This window comes from Lupinus angustifolius, chromosome LG20, assembly GCF_001865875.1.
Source record: "Lupinus angustifolius cultivar Tanjil chromosome LG20, LupAngTanjil_v1.0, whole genome shotgun sequence".
Classification (NCBI taxonomy): Eukaryota; Viridiplantae; Streptophyta; class Magnoliopsida; order Fabales; family Fabaceae; genus Lupinus; species Lupinus angustifolius.
In genome coordinates, this window is record NC_032028.1 from 9,815,428 (window position 1) to 9,827,101 (window position 11,674).

Consider the following 11,674-nt stretch of genomic DNA (forward strand, 5'->3'; position numbering starts at 1 on the left):
CGGTTCGAGTCGTCTCTAACTCCCCTGAGAATGGGAAGAAGGTCTACGACCAATACCGTCTCTAAAAACTATTAGTCTCATTGAATCGAAACAATTACACATTTTTGAACAAAATTCAAATTAACCAATTTAATAAACTAATACTTCTAAAACCTACTAATGTTTTTCTAAATCACTAACCATTAACCAAAGTAACTAAACAATTATTGAACTAGAACTACGTAAGCCTTGATCCCCTTAATAGGGGTACGTAGGACCAAAGTTAATATTGTCAGGCTCAATAATAAAAATAAATAATTCTAAATAAATAATAGTTAAGGGTATAAAAATCCATGTTATTAGCGAGGGTACCGTTTTAATACGGGCGGACGGGGTGCTAATACCTTCCCCGATCCGTAATCGACTCCCGAGCTCAGAATCCCTGCTTAAAGACCATATTATCCTAATTGGGCATAAAGAGTGTTTTTCTACGTTTTAACCGCAAAAAACGTAGTGGCGACTCCAAATCAATTGGGAGAGGTAGAAATCGAGTTCGCCTCCTCCCTAAGTCGTAGGGCCGGTCTTCCAACCGAAAATCGGGTCGCGACAACATTTTTCTTCTAGTTTTTTTTTTTGGCAAAAGAGGGTAGCACCCTCCCAAATTTAATTATAGAATGTCACTAACCGAAAAAACAAACTCAAACATGTCTAAATCTGTAATTGGGCATTCCCAACCGATTCCTATTACAATCATGAATAATGAAGTTAGGAATTTAATCCCATATTGTGTCTCTCTTTGATTCTAAACCAAAAGAAGCCAATTTATCAGCATAAGAATTACCCTCACGATAGATATGCATGATTTTGAAATTCATTGAGTGAAGTTTCTGAGTGCACTTGAACCATTCATTTGTTAACTTCCAAGGAGGCTTTGATTTGCCATTAAAAATGTCAAGAAGAAGCATGGAGTCACATTCAAGCCAAAGCCTAAACCAACCATTCTTGAATGCTAAATTAACTGCCTTGATTGTTGAGTGTAATTCAGCATAAAGGGCATTATGGATGCCCAAGTAATTAGCAAAACCAGCAAAAAACAAGCCATTATGATCCCTGAAAATCCCTCCACCACCCGAGTGACCACGAGACCCGTGGGCAGCCCCATCCGTGTTGACTTTAATCCAGTTAAGAGGGGGGAGACCAGTTTACTTCTGTGATCCTCGGAGCCTTGTTGGTATGAATATCAATTGAGAGTCTCTTAAGGATGATGAGATCATTTAAAGTAGGAGTGGCATAGGTAGAAGAAGAATTTGCAGACATTGTTGTGTCTCTAACAATCATTGCAATTGCTGAAGATATAGGAACTTTGACATCCTCAAATCTAGCATGGTTTCTGCAAAAACAGATTGTGCTTAGAGTATGAATTACACAGGCAATCATGACCTCCTTTACCTGAGAGTTTGAATTGCCAGAGCAGCTTAAAAGCAGATTAAGAATGGATGAGGTGTTGATGTTAATGAGGAACATGCTACTGATCCAATGCCAGAGAGCAGTTGCAAGAGGGCATGTTATAAAGATGTGGTTAGTATCCTCCCAACTATCATAGCACAAGTTGCAAATGGAAGCCATTGCACAACCACTTTTCATGAGATTATCATCGGTTGGCATCTTATGATGCATTATCCTCCAAGTAATGAAGGATTTTGAAGGTGTGATTGCCCTAGATCAGATTAGCTTGCACCAGTTCATATGAGCAGGATAATTAGTTAGAGCTTTATGAGCCTCCTTTAGAGTTAGAGAACCATTGTCTGCATGTTTCCACATCAATCTGTCCTGAGTACCTGCTATACTCACTCGAGCTATTTGATCAGTGATCTCAGGGCAGAAATTAGCCAGAGTAGTAGGTATATTCCATTTATAACCATTTGTGAAATCTGCCACAGTAGCATGAAGGTCCCTATGTAGATCATGAGGGATATTTAGTTGATCAACCATGGGTTGACCAAGCCAATTATCCTTCCAGAAGTTTATGCTTAAACCAGAACCAACATTCTAGATGGAATTCAAGTTACAGAGATCCCAATTGTCTCTAATTCCAGGCCAAATTGATGATTTGAAGTACCTTGAAGAAGGAGTAAAGTTGCAACCAAACCTTTTCCTGTAGAATTCAGCCCATTCATGATCTGTAGTCCTCATATCCCAGGCCAATTTTGTCAAGGAGGCCCTGTTCATTAGCTTCACAGATTGAATGCCAAGCCCCCCTGCTTTTGTATTAGTACAAAATTTAGCCTAAGCCACCGTTACAAGTTTTTTCTTGCCCATGTCTCCAGACCAAAATTCCTTATACCTTTATCAATTTGATTCAGCAATCGGTGAGACCATTTGTAGATGTGGAAGCTATACACAAGCATACTTTGAATTATGGACTTCACCAACTCCACTCTTCCCATAATGGATAGGCAAGCTTCTTTCCAGGTAGACAATTTGTTGAGAATTCGATCTGCAATAGGTTGAAGGTGGATTCGTCTTGGTTTTCCAATAAAGAGAGGGACACCAAGATAGTTAAAAGGCAAACAACTAGCAGAAAAACCCAAGTAGAATGCTATATCAGCAATTTTTCTAGGAGAGGCCTTAGCTGTGTAGAATTTGCACTTGCATAAATTAATCTGCTACCCAAAGGCTTGAGAGTAATCCTGAATGAGATTTTTCAGGCAAAGAAGGTCCTTCTTAACCCCTTTGTAGAAGACAAGAATGTCATCTGCATAGAGAACATGGCTAGGAGTTTTGAGGTTACAAGGCTCATCAATGGTTCTTATTTTGTTTTCCCTGATAAGCTGTGTTATGCCTCTACTTAGGACATCCTCAACAACGCAAAAAAGAAGAGGGGATAAAGGGTCACCTTGCTTAACACCTCTGCTGCATTTAAAAAACCCAACATTGGAACCATTGACATTGATGGAGAGCCTAGCAGAATGGAGGATAACCTTGATCCAATTGCAGAATTGGTTGTTAAAGCCAAAGGCTATAAGAGTGTCAATCAGAAATTTTCAGTCTAGAGTATCAAAAGCTTTCTTAATATCAAGCTTAATTGCAATGTTACCCCCAAACGTCTTGTAGTCCAAGAGATTGATTGCCTCTGAAGCAAGGCAAATACAGTCTTGGATTTTCCTGTCATGTATGAAACCTCTTTATTGTGTTGAGATGATTTTTGGGGCAATGCTAGCTAACCTGTCTGCTAAGACCTTGGTTATTATCTTGAATTGGAAGTTGGCCATAACAATTGGTCTAAAGTCTTCAATTTTATCAGCTCCTTTTGTTTTAGGAATCAAAACTACAGAATTGGCATTGATGTTAGAAAGCAACCAACCTTGGGAGAAGAATTGCTTGACTGAGTTGCACACATCAATATGCACAATATCCCAACATTGATGGTAAAAACTACCACCAAATCCATCAGGGCCAGGAGAGCTATCACTACTCATAGAAAAGACAAACTGCTTAATCTCCTCACTAGAAGGCATCCGAGTTAAGTAGCAGTTGTCAGCATCAAAAACTAACACAGGGATGACTTTTTGAATTAGCTCATTTGGAGAAGATAAGTTAGGGGAGTCAAAGAGATTGGTATAGTATTGCTGAGCATGATCAGCTATGCCCTGTTCCTCTATTATAGTTGTATCACCAACCCTTAACATAGAGAGAGTTTTTGTCTTTTGTCTGATTGAGGTAGTCTTGTGAAAAAATGCAGTATTCCTATCACCATCAATATGCCAGTTGATCCTAGCCTTATCTTTCCAAAAAACTTCTTCTACTAAAAGGGCTTTTAGAAGCTCATTTTGAGCAATTGCTTCCTGATCCAGAAGAGCTTCATCAACTCCCATATCATTAATGTTGTTTTGAATAGTGTCCAAATTTGTTGTAGCCATCTTCACCATTTGATGAATATTACCAAAGACATTGTAGTTCCAATGCTTAAGTTATTTCTTAAGCCTTTTAAGTTTTTGACTCAGAATGAACATAGGACAACCTATGACTTCAGATTGCCAAGAGTCCTTAATTAATCTTTTGAAATATGTGTTTTGCAGCCACATTTTTGGAACTTAAAAGAGCAGATCCTAGGAGTAATTGTAGAAGTAGAGCTGACCAATAAGGGATGATGATCAGAAGCTATTCTAGGTAGAGTGCAGCAAGACACTTGAGACCAAAGGTTTAGCCAAGCCTCATTACAAAGAGATCTATCAAGCTTCTTCTCAATTAGAGCATTTCCTCTCCTTTTGTTAGTCCATGTAAACGGAGCTCCCAAGGTTGAGACCTTGATCAGAGAAGAAACTCAGTTGTTGAAGCTCTAGAGGGCAGGGTTGAACTTCTGCACTCATCAGCACCCAAAATGGCATTAAAATCACCAATGCAACACCAAGGCCCCTGATTAGCTAATAAGTCCACTTGAATATCCAACCATAGAGATCTTCTATTAACATGATTAGTGTGAGCATAAACCACACAAACATTCATATTCTTGTTCTCCATAGATAAAGAGATAGAGATGTGTTGATTAGAGATTGTTAATATGGAAGGATCCAAACCAGGGCTACAAAACCCCCAAAGAGAGGGAATGTGAGTACCTCTATTATTCACAACAAAAGGCTTGAGATTAAGAGCAGACCAAAAACTGGATTTAATCACCTCAGGGGCAATCATTGGCTCAACTAAGAAGACTAAATCTAGATTATGAGACTTACACAGATTTTTGAGAGATAACTTGGTTTTCAAATTACCTATTCCTCTGCAGTTTCAGAACAGGATTCTCATTTAGGATTAATTAGATAGCCACCCTTTCAGGTATGATACACTTTTTCAGATTGTTCCCTCTTTCTCAACTTTCTCTTTTGAGATTTACTGAGAACTGTGGTGAATTCCACTTCCACTTCTTCAGTGGCTTCATCATCAGCCCATAATCTACCAACAATGCGGATGTCATTGGCTACAACCTGATTCATTTCTGCTGTTTCTTGCACAATTATGTTATGAGTGGAATATTCATCTTCTTCCTCCTCATGGATTGAATTCTCCACTCTTGTGGCTAGAAGATCCTAATGTGAGTGAGTATCTAAATTCCCCCTAGCTCTTATGAGAAAGTTAGCCTTTCCATGTTCTGCACATTATGTTGATCCACTTTATCAATGTCCAGATTTATAACCAAATCATTAATCTCCATGTCCTTTACAGGTTTGTCTGCCTGTTTTGGTTTTTTCTGGACAAGTTTTGTGGTAACTTCAACCTCAGTTTTCTTGATTTGTTTCCTGCACGGCATGGCCAATAACTTGACACCTTTGATAGAAATCAGGAAGGTTTTCATATTCAATGGACACAAAGAAGGCAAACCCTTCTCTTTCTACAAGGATTTGGTCTCTGCCTTGAGGTTGATTTCCACCATAACTTTAGCAAAGTGACCAAAGGCTCTGGTATGAGTGGCTTCATCCATGGAAAGAGGAGTACCTATGCCCCCTGCTATAGAGAAGATAATGTGAGGGCTCCAATACTCCTGAGTGTGTGATTGATCCAACACTGAGTGTGTGATTGCTTCTGCAAGTTTGGATTGAAATCTGGAGACCAAAGGAAAAGTCTTAGGAATCCAGGCTTGAGGTTCCAAGAGCCAACCGAGCAGATAGTTCTTATGTCTTTTAGGGAGGAGAAAGAGAACTCATAAAATCCTTTACCAAGGGATATCATTGACCATTTTCCAATCATACTCCACATAGCTATTAGTTTACTCTTTAGATCCGCAAACTTAAGTGGAGTATCTCCCTTAGACAAAATCATTCTTCTATGAAGATGGCTTTTGCATCTTAGCAAATCTGCTTGGTAATCTTCTTCAGGAATCTTGATTGCAATAGCATCCCCTTTGATACATGGTTGTGGCAGTTGAGAGGTAGCTATGTCACAAGAGGATCTCAAAGCTTGTGCAAAGGATTTCTTGATTGTGTTTGCCTGGGGTATGGGAGCCTTTGTTGTTTCAGATTGAGTGTCCTTACCGAAGTCCCCCAAGAAGCCCCAAGGAATAATAGGTATTGTTGAACTCATGGATGTAGATTGAAGGGATTCCAAGAAAGTTGGAGATCTTCCAAGAATGTTGGAGTTCCTCAAGCCCCAGCAGAGCTCGTTTAAGTGAATAAGTGAATGTTGGAGTTCCTCAAGCCCTAGTAGAGCTCATGTTGGAGTTTCTTCTAGTTTGTTATTTGATCATAAAATAATAAATCTTTGAACATTTAAAAGGAGGAAGCATTATTAATGTGACAATATCCTTTTACTAAATTAAAGCAATATAAAATTAGTAAAGTGCTTATATGTTTAATTCCACCGGCTAGTATGCTAGCGCATTTGCATGGGACCGTATTGTTTTTATTGAAAACAAATGAATACATTACAAATATGTAAAATAAAAAATAACACACATTGAACAACTTGAAATGATAAAATTGAATGACATGCAAAAGGTTATTGGAGGAAGAAATAATTTACCTTTGAAAAATCAGATATTGAAAAGTTATGAGAAAGGTAGACAAAATGTTAATTTGTGACAAAAATTTAATTATTACTCAAGGGATAGAAAAATATTAGAAAAAATTTACCCGTGAGTTCTTCAGTTTGTAAAAATGTTACCAGTGAAAAATGAATCATGATGAAGTTGTGAGGAATGTAGATAAAATATTAACTTGCGATAAAAAATTAAATGAGTGAGTGAAGAAAGAGAAAAATGTTAGAATAGTCTTAATCATGAGAAGGTTGAAGGATGTTTGCCTATGAGATTTATGAAATTTGAGAAAGAAAAATGACAACATAATAGATGCAAGATGGGAAGAAAGAGGAAAGATATTTAGATGAAACATTCCTCATACAATAATACCATTCAAAATAATATAATGTGTGATGTGTAAAAAGCTATAAAAATAAAATAATGTTATAATAGGTTGATTCCTAGGATGGATTTTATATTCAACGGCAACCTATTAGCTAGTATACTTATGTCCCGGAGCCACATAATATCAAAGATTAAGGAGCCATACAATATCAAAATTAACCTTCTAAATATTATATCTCAAAATGGTATATTGTCTAATAATGTAAAACAACATCTATGCAAAATATAAATGTAGATAATAGATTACAAGTATCTTATAATAAACATCAAAGTATTTGATATTAAAATAGGAGTTTATTATTTATACATAATTAGTGTACAATTTTTTGTATGATCATTATATCATTTATCACTTATGAATATTACTTTTAATTAACAATCAATAAATGAAACTTGAATTAGCTGTATGTTTCATGAAAATTATCTTGTAATCTAAAGTTACACGTGAGATCAACTTTCTATATATTAATTATAAACACAATTATAAACCAGAGTATTTTAAGAATTATTTACAAAGCAATTTAGGAGTTTGTTGATTTAATCTATTATCTTTCATTTTTTAAATTCATTAAATAAAATTAACAACATAGTTTTACATTGAAACTACATCACATGATATAGAAACAATAATACAATTGTAGAGGTTATTGCAACTGCATAACTTCATAATTGCAAAGTGACACTAAATTAAAATTTATACATTTGCATCATAGCGCACATAACAACATCTAATGGCATTTACGCCATATCATATTGCATTTTAACTTCATCATGCCTTATTTTAGTTGGTGACAATTATCTAGGTTTTACTATGATGGATAAAGATAAAAGAACTTAAAAGAATGAGTTTATTTTCTTGAGAAGTTGTACATGTATCCATCAGTATATCTTTCCTTACTTACCTCCATTGTTTTTTTGAACACTAGTGCAAAAGCACTAGCAATTTATTAGACAGGAAGAAAAGTACACAAGAAGAGAACTAATACAAGTTTCGAAACCGATAATTCGGCAAACTAGATTTATTCCTATGGAAATCTAGTCTAATGCACTCCGGAATGGAGGTCCGCCGAGTATTCGTTCTAGTAGTAATTCCTAAGGAAGCCAGTTTATTTGCGCAAGCGTTGCCTTCTCTAAAGATGTGAAATTTTTTTTAAGTTTATTTGCATGGTTAGATGTCTGCAATGTGCCCAATTACGAAGAAGCTTCCATGGAACCATAGTGCTACCTTTGAAGATATCAACAACCAGAGATGAATCACATTCCAACCAGATGCACCTCCAACCCTTGTAGTGAGCTATCTCAATCGCCATGATGGCAGCGAGCAACTCTACAAAAAGGGAGTTCTGGATACCATAGTGAGAAGCAAAACAATCCAACATATCGCCATTTTTGTTTCTAAAAATTGCAACCCCTCCTGCATGGCCCGGAGAGCCATGCGTCGCCCCGTCAATGTTTATTTTGATCGAACCTAGTTGAGGGTGATGCCAAAGAACCTCCGAAATGTTTGGAGCTTTGTTGTAGTTAATCCTTACATGCAACTGTTTGAAGATGTTGAATTCAAACAAGTTGGTCGTGGCATATTTATTAGTTGTGTTACCAATAAGAACAATTGACACCTTAATTCTTGATATTGCCTGCTGAGAAGAAAGGTTGGTGTCATCAAACCTTGCCTTGTTTCAACAAAACCAAATAGTAGAAACTAAGTTAATTATCCCCACAACCATCAGTTCTTTAAGTCGAGGGCTCCAACTGTTGTTGCAGCTAGCAAGAATGGAGGTAGTTGTGTTTGTGTCAATAAGGGATCTAAACATGCAACAAAACCAATTCCAAATAGAGGCAACAAAGGGGTAGTGAAAAAATAAGTGATTAGATGTTTCCTTGGTTGCCCTACAAAGACTGCACATAGAAGCCATGAACAACCCTCTTCTTTGTAGATTCTCATCTGTTGGCATCCTATTTTTATGTAGCCTCCAAAAGGTGAAAGATTTTGAAGGAGGGATGTGGTTGAACCAAATTAGTTTGCACCAGAGGGGCTCTTGAAAGGGGTGGTGCACCATTTGAAAGCATCCTTCATGGATAGAGAACCATCATAAGAATGTTGCCACACCAGCATATCTCAGTCTAGAGTATCAAAAGCTTTCTTAATATCAAGCTTAATTGCAATGTTACCCCCAAACGTCTTGTAGTCCAAGAGATTGATTGCCTCTGAAGCAAGGCAAATACAGTCTTGGATTTTCCTGTCATGTATGAAACCTCTTTATTGTGTTGAGATGATTTTTGGGGCAATGCTAGCTAACCTGTCTGCTAAGACCTTGGTTATTATCTTGAATTGGAAGTTGGCCATAACAATTGGTCTAAAGTCTTCAATTTTATCAGCTCCTTTTGTTTTAGGAATCAAAACTACAGAATTGGCATTGATGTTAGAAAGCAACCAACCTTGGGAGAAGAATTGCTTGACTGAGTTGCACACATCAATATGCACAATATCCCAACATTGATGGTAAAAACTACCACCAAATCCATCAGGGCCAGGAGAGCTATCACTACTCATAGAAAAGACAAACTGCTTAATCTCCTCACTAGAAGGCATCCGAGTTAAGTAGCAGTTGTCAGCATCAAAAACTAACACAGGGATGACTTTTTGAATTAGCTCATTTGGAGAAGATAAGTTAGGGGAGTCAAAGAGATTGGTATAGTATTGCTGAGCATGATCAGCTATGCCCTGTTCCTCTATTATAGTTGTATCACCAACCCTTAACATAGAGAGAGTTTTTGTCTTTTGTCTGATTGAGGTAGTCTTGTGAAAAAATGCAGTATTCCTATCACCATCAATATGCCAGTTGATCCTAGCCTTATCTTTCCAAAAAACTTCTTCTACTAAAAGGGCTTTTAGAAGCTCATTTTGAGCAATTGCTTCCTGATCCAGAAGAGCTTCATCAACTCCCATATCATTAATGTTGTTTTGAATAGTGTCCAAATTTGTTGTAGCCATCTTCACCATTTGATGAATATTACCAAAGACATTGTAGTTCCAATGCTTAAGTTATTTCTTAAGCCTTTTAAGTTTTTGACTCAGAATGAACATAGGACAACCTATGACTTCAGATTGCCAAGAGTCCTTAATTAATCTTTTGAAATATGTGTTTTGCAGCCACATTTTTGGAACTTAAAAGAGCAGATCCTAGGAGTAATTGTAGAAGTAGAGCTGACCAATAAGGGATGATGATCAGAAGCTATTCTAGGTAGAGTGCAGCAAGACACTTGAGACCAAAGGTTTAGCCAAGCCTCATTACAAAGAGATCTATCAAGCTTCTTCTCAATTAGAGCATTTCCTCTCCTTTTGTTAGTCCATGTAAACGGAGCTCCCAAGGTTGAGACCTTGATCAGAGAAGAAACTCAGTTGTTGAAGCTCTAGAGGGCAGGGTTGAACTTCTGCACTCATCAGCACCCAAAATGGCATTAAAATCACCAATGCAACACCAAGGCCCCTGATTAGCTAATAAGTCCACTTGAATATCCAACCATAGAGATCTTCTATTAACATGATTAGTGTGAGCATAAACCACACAAACATTCATATTCTTGTTCTCCATAGATAAAGAGATAGAGATGTGTTGATTAGAGATTGTTAATATGGAAGGATCCAAACCAGGGCTACAAAACCCCCAAAGAGAGGGAATGTGAGTACCTCTATTATTCACAACAAAAGGCTTGAGATTAAGAGCAGACCAAAAACTGGATTTAATCACCTCAGGGGCAATCATTGGCTCAACTAAGAAGACTAAATCTAGATTATGAGACTTACACAGATTTTTGAGAGATAACTTGGTTTTCAAATTACCTATTCCTCTGCAGTTTCAGAACAGGATTCTCATTTAGGATTAATTAGATAGCCACCCTTTCAGGTATGATACACTTTTTCAGATTGTTCCCTCTTTCTCAACTTTCTCTTTTGAGATTTACTGAGAACTGTGGTGAATTCCACTTCCACTTCTTCAGTGGCTTCATCATCAGCCCATAATCTACCAACAATGCGGATGTCATTGGCTACAACCTGATTCATTTCTGCTGTTTCTTGCACAATTATGTTATGAGTGGAATATTCATCTTCTTCCTCCTCATGGATTGAATTCTCCACTCTTGTGGCTAGAAGATCCTAATGTGAGTGAGTATCTAAATTCCCCCTAGCTCTTATGAGAAAGTTAGCCTTTCCATGTTCTGCACATTATGTTGATCCACTTTATCAATGTCCAGATTTATAACCAAATCATTAATCTCCATGTCCTTTACAGGTTTGTCTGCCTGTTTTGGTTTTTTCTGGACAAGTTTTGTGGTAACTTCAACCTCAGTTTTCTTGATTTGTTTCCTGCACGGCATGGCCAATAACTTGACACCTTTGATAGAAATCAGGAAGGTTTTCATATTCAATGGACACAAAGAAGGCAAACCCTTCTCTTTCTACAAGGATTTGGTCTCTGCCTTGAGGTTGATTTCCACCATAACTTTAGCAAAGTGACCAAAGGCTCTGGTATGAGTGGCTTCATCCATGGAAAGAGGAGTACCTATGCCCCCTGCTATAGAGAAGATAATGTGAGGGCTCCAATACTCCTGAGTGTGTGATTGATCCAACACTGAGTGTGTGATTGCTTCTGCAAGTTTGGATTGAAATCTGGAGACCAAAGGAAAAGTCTTAGGAATCCAGGCTTGAGGTTCCAAGAGCCAACCGAGCAGATAGTTCTTATGTCTTTTAGGGAGGAGAAAGAGAACTCATAAAATCCTTTA

At 37.4% G+C, this 11,674-nt stretch overlaps 1 long non-coding RNA gene across 1 annotated transcript in view; it reads left to right on the forward strand.

Moving 5' to 3' along the window:
• LOC109335311 overlaps nt 1-11,052 on the forward strand; it is an 11,584-nt gene extending 532 nt beyond the window's left edge. The window contains exons 2-4 of the long non-coding RNA XR_002106193.1: nt 2,977-2,981; nt 6,735-6,738; nt 11,043-11,052. This is a non-coding gene — a long non-coding RNA (uncharacterized LOC109335311). The remainder of the gene's footprint in view (nt 1-2,976; nt 2,982-6,734; nt 6,739-11,042) is intronic.